The sequence below is a fragment of the Palaemon carinicauda genome, chromosome 17 (assembly GCF_036898095.1).
Source record: "Palaemon carinicauda isolate YSFRI2023 chromosome 17, ASM3689809v2, whole genome shotgun sequence".
NCBI classification, from domain to species: Eukaryota; Metazoa; Arthropoda; class Malacostraca; order Decapoda; family Palaemonidae; genus Palaemon; species Palaemon carinicauda.
Window position 1 is genome coordinate 44,324,589 of NC_090741.1, and position 6,000 is coordinate 44,330,588.

Genomic DNA, 6,000 nt, shown 5'->3' on the forward strand with positions numbered 1-6,000 from the left:
AAGTTCTTGCCATCTTGTGCCAGCTCTACAACTCCAACTCTCCCAGTTGCTCTCTTATTCCATCCATGAAAGCGACCTACGCCCTTTACCTTAATCTTCCTGCCCAAACAATTCTATCTCTTCACATTCCTTATTCATTTGTTTTTAAAATTCTCTTCATCCATGCTAATATCTTTCAATCCAAAATCTAACTACTGTTTAGTTTTTGGGTTCAAAAGTCATTGGCATTATCATGTTTACATGAGAGTCCTTAACCCTTTTACCCCCAAAGGACGTACTGGTACGTTTCACAAAAGCCATCCCTTTAACCCCCTGGACGTACCGGTACGTCCTTGCAAAAAAAATGCTATAAACATTTTTTTTTTTCATATTTTTTATAATTTTTTGAGAAAATTCAGGCATTTTCCAAGAGAATGAGACCAACCTGACCTCTCTATGACAAAAATTAAGGTTGTTAGAGCAATTTGAAAAAAATATACTGCAAAATGTGCTGGGAAAAAAATAACGCCCTGGGGTTTAAGGGTTGGAAAATTCCAAATAGCCTGGGGGTAAAAGGGTTAATAAAAAATAGTCCCCCACCAAAGTAAAGACAGAACCAGAACAGGAAATAATTGTATACACAAATATTTTTCTAGCCTATTCATTTGTTTCTAAAATTCTCATCATCCTTAATCCTCTCTTTCAATCCCAAATCCAACTGCTGGTTAGGTTTTGGGTTCAAAAGTCATTGGCATTATCATGTTTATACAAAAGTCCTATTTCTGGGTCGATCTGTGACGGCCGGTGAAAAGGGTCCTTCTTTACACTTTTCTAATATAAATCTTCCAAATATACTAGAGAAAGATAAGAGCATGGAATGCAGAGGTTACAACCCTCGCGCGATCACCTTGTGGGTGTCGTATATTTAACAAGGGCGTGTGTAAACCACTATTCACAGACTGTCTTCCATTTAGATAATCCCTTCATCAAAGGGAGGGCCGTGACAGGCCCTAGAGAATACAGTTGGACTACCCCACCGACACCTACTACTCACGCTCTCCAGGTCATCCTTCTGTTTTGGACTTTCCCGCTAAGTCGTTTTTTTTATTTTGTTAGGTGTGTTTCGCAAGTGATAAGACAACCACAACGGGAAATAATGGTAGACATTAAATATATTTCTAAATTGGTTTGGCAAGAATTTGCGAGCATTTATTTGCATCATATACATTCGGATCATAAAAAATACATAAAAAGCACCAGATTCTCTACAAGGAAATAACCTAACACAACAATGCAGTACTGTACTGCAGTTTACCGCAAAAGAAATTATTTCTGGATCTAATAAAACATTACTAGCAACTTTATACACATAAGTAAGTACAGTACAGTACCTGAAAACTTTATCAAAACAAGACCTGTGAAACAGAAGTCATGCATGTGATGTAACATGAATTGGTTACGTCCAAATATGTGAGGCAACAATTTTCCTTGCAGTATTAAATAAAAAAAAAAATATAAAATAAATTAAAAGGCCTTCCGTAACCACAAGCTTGCTTTGATGCCATGATAAATAACAACAAATATTCATTAGGCTTCCATATAGCACACATCAAATACAGAAAGCTGAAATCGTAGACTAAAATATAACTCTTAAACACACACCCTGACAAACGGAACCCTCAACCTTAAAGGATTGCATTAGAGCAATGTCAAAGAGCCTACAGTACTCCTTTTAATTGCATTTCTATCTCTTCTATTTAGCCAGACTATTCTTTGAAATATTTGCTAGGTTAAACGGCCTTAAAAAATTGTTCTATATAAATGTATCCAGATTTCCGTAAGTAAAAGGCAAGCTGTACTGTACTTGAATCTAACAGTAACTGTCTATGGTGCAAGATATAACCCTTAAACCCTATCTTTAAAAGGCATTTGAAGTTGCTGCATTTGAGAGGGACTAATTTTCCTCTTACCAAGTTCCTGGGCAAGAGTAATCTCTTCATCCAGGATTGATTGATTGATTTAAAGATCCAGGAATTAGATAATATTTGGTAAAAATTTACTTATGAGCTGCCACTCGTAAACATCAAAACCCTGCATTACCACCCACTACCTAACCTAGAACAAAGTGGCCTTACTCACCGCAGCAGCAAAGTCTGCACTTACCCACTTACCTAACCTAAAAGATGCAGTACTGTAATATATTCTTACTTATCAAACATCGTAATATTTGTGAACGGCACATGGGTAAATATGTACGGCAAAAACTTCAAACAAACTATTCGTATCAGCGATAAGAGGCTCGGTACTGTGTACTTTGGCTCTTCAATTCCTTAAACCTGTTCATTAGGTTTCAAATCCTTTTGGACCAGCTGCCGAATCTTAATATCATTTTGAATCTCTCCAGCTATCAACTTAAAAGGAACACCAGTAGGAAATAGCCGTTTACGGGTATGTCTAGCGACAAATCTGCTCGGCAGTCATTAATTAAAGAGTTGAATTCTGATATCAAAGCACATTCACATTTTAAGAAGTGCCAGCCTGGATCTAGCCTTGAATTAATGAATTCATGTAAGGCACCATTGCATGGGAGGCCATTTAGCACCAAGGGCTGGCTCTAGCAGAAAAGCCTTCGCACCATCGTCAGTCGAATGCAACCTAACAGCAGTGCACACTATCCGATCAAACCCAACTTGTTAGTAAGGACCTAACTCAGCCAATACCACAATTAAAAAAATGTAAAAACTACTGAAATAGCCTAACTGTACAGCAGTTATTTAAATCATCATCTTTCCCACCGTTATCCCTACATTACGGGGTCGGTTGCCTGATGCGCTCTCTCCAATAGCTTCTATCAAAGGCATCCTCTTCCACCAAATCCCTTCTCTCCATATCCTCCTTCACCTTATCTCGCCATACAAATCTCTGCTTCCCTCTCGATCTTCTCAATTAACAGGTTCCTCCAAAGCCCCCCCCCCCCCCCCCCCCATTAATCCTCAAAACATGTCCACACCATCTCAATCATGACACTCTTAACACCTATGTAATCTTTACTACGCCTGCCATTCTTCTTCTTTCATTATTTTCCAATCTTTCAAACAGCGATAATCCCATTATCCATCTCTGCTTCCTCTTTTCATCTTAGACCCCACGTTTACTATCAATAAATTGACGTTGGTTTTCCTAATGTGTTATACTGTCTTATTTCTCCTCCTTTTGTTTTTCTTTCTTTATTTTTCATAGTTTACATATGAAGATTTATTATATTGTTGTTACTTACAATATTTTGTTTTTCTTTCAATACTTCTCTTGTAGTTAATTTCCTTTCCTTACAGGGGTATTTTTTCCCAGTTGGAGCCCTTGGATTTATAACATCCCGCTTTTCCAATTTGGATTGTGGCTTAGCTAACAACAACAAAAACAACAACAATAACAAAAACAACAACAACAACAATAAAAGGAAATAGCCTTCTAGAAACACACTAGCCTACGATCTATAGATTTACTCTTTAACCTGATAAATATATATAAATCTATAAATATATAAATTAACTTGCATTATATAATAAAAAACACATTAGATATCTTAAAAAATCGTTAATATCTTAAATATACGAGACATCGTAAGAAAGGTCATGGCCTAGCCTAGCGTAGCCTTCCCACAACCTCCCGGTTACCTGTCAAAAATCTTACCAGATCCAACCCAGTCCCCTTCGAAATATCCTAGGATACTAAATCTAAACGAATCCTACGATTAATTACACTCTTAAATCGAAATCTCCTTTTTAAATAACATACGGGAATATAGTCACCAAAAACGAAGGCGAATTATGGCCCAGCTTATAGCGTTGCCAGCACCAAACATATTTCAGGAGAAATTAGGCCATTAGGCTTCTCTTTTTATGGGTTCTTATCATTTCGGGGGGGAAGTGATGCATCACTTACCTTTTTAATCAGACGTAGAGGAGAAAAATCGACAAGAAAAGAGACAAAACGTCAGATTTGAGTTGTTGGGCGAGGGACCCCACCTACACTGTAGTAAAATCATTCACTGACATCATCCCTTAGATACGGGTCGTGATATAGATATCTCTAAAATCTTTAAGGCAAATTTAACAACTTAATTGTAATTCCTTATACTAATATACACTAATAAACTTAATATCTATTATATTTCTTAGTATCAAAATACTTTTCTTTATCGATTAGTTGCTTTAAGACTGGTTAAATCTTGCGATATCGATATCAGAATTGGGTTTTTGGCGCTCGATGTAAACCATTGCGTTGCTCACGATAGTCATGAAACAATTGCAATTATTCGGGAACTTGGAAATGCAAAAAGAAAAAAAAATATTAATATCTATAAATAAATATGCGTAAATGTTAGTAACTACATATTTATGATAAGACAATATCTTGGACCTATCAACGTACGTATGTATGTTTCGATAAGCTAGACCAGAAAGACTGCATTAAAGAAATTGGAAAATATATAGAATTGAAAATGCAAAAGAAAAAAAAATATTAATATCTATAAATAAATATGCGTAAATGTTTGTAACTATATATTTATGATAAAACAATAACTTGGACCTATCAACGTACGTATGGATGCTTCGATAAGCTAGACCAGAAAGACTGCATTAAAGAAATTGGAAAATATATAGGATGGTGGGAAGAACTGCTAGTTAAAAAAAATGAATGAAATTATATAGCAACAATCAACTGTCCAGAAGGAACAACAGAAAACTTATAGATTGAAGGAAAAGTAAAACAATGAACTATATATGAAAAGCTATGCAGTATTGTGACTGGCAAAGTATATGGCATTATTAGAAAAAATATTACAGTGATAAGGAATATTTAATTGAATTATTGGTATTTGTAGATGATATTAAGTAGAATGTGCTATAAGTAATTGACATAGTTTGGTGATCTTACTGAAGTTTGCAATCAATACCATTCCCCAAAAAGATAAAGAAAAAGAACGAAGAAGAGATCAAAACAAAAGTGAAGAATAGTGCAGTAAGTATAGTTAGGGAATATAAGTATCTGGGAGAATGGTACACTGAGAAATTAAACAAAGAATTAAGTATCAGTAGAAAACGAGAAAAAAATCCGGTTTATTAATGATTAAGAGAAGAAAAAATAAGAATGAAGAGATCAAACGAAAAAATGAAGAATGCGGCAGTAAGTATATTTAGGGAATATAAGTATCTGGAAGAATGGTACACTGAGAAAGGAAACAAAGAATTAGGTAAAAATATAAGAAACAGGGTCGCGTGTATGACCCATGAAATACGAAAATATGGACATATGATTAAAATATGAAAATGGCATTGGAAGTGAGAAAGAAAATATATGAAACAGTATTATTATTATTATTATTATTATTATTATTATTATTATTATTATTATTATTATTATTATTATTATTATTATTATTATTATTACTACTAGCTAAGCTACAACCCTAGTTGGAAAAGCAATATGCTATAAGCCCAAGGGCTCCAACGGGAAAAATAGCCCAGTGAGGTAGGGAAATAAGATAGATAAACGATATAAGAAGCAATGAACAATTAAAATAAAATATTTTAAAATCATTAATAACAGTACCAACAATATTTGCTAATGTGGAGACCTGGAGTCAAATAAGTTATAAAGATATGAAAGATCTGGACAACCTTCAATATAGGATTATAAGAAATATGTATGAATAACTAGAAAGTTACTCCATATTGGGGCATCCTTGCAGAAACATGAATATGGCCAGTGTCTTGCAGAATATAATATAAAAGATTAATGCTCTTCCATAATATCATGAACTCTGATGAAAAGAGACTAGTCAGAGAGATATAGGCCTATATATGCCTATTGAGAATTAGTCTAAGAACCCTTATGAAAAGTAATGGAATAGCAGCATTGAAGAATTTTGTTTTGAAATACGGAATGGAAATAGAAAGGGACCCTGAAAAAAAACGAATTATGGAAAAAAAGTAGAGGAAACTATTGAAGAGAAGAAGA

The 6,000-nt window shown here is 34.5% G+C and overlaps 1 protein-coding gene across 1 annotated transcript in view; it reads right to left on the bottom strand.

The window, feature by feature from the left end:
• Window positions 1-4,051, bottom strand: part of Klc (kinesin light chain) — a 181,927-nt gene extending 177,876 nt beyond the window's left edge. The window contains exon 1 of the mRNA XM_068390937.1: window positions 3,922-4,051. The gene's annotated coding sequence lies outside the window, so the exon portion shown is untranslated. The remainder of the gene's footprint in view (window positions 1-3,921) is intronic.
• Window positions 4,052-6,000: the final 1,949 nt, after the last annotated feature.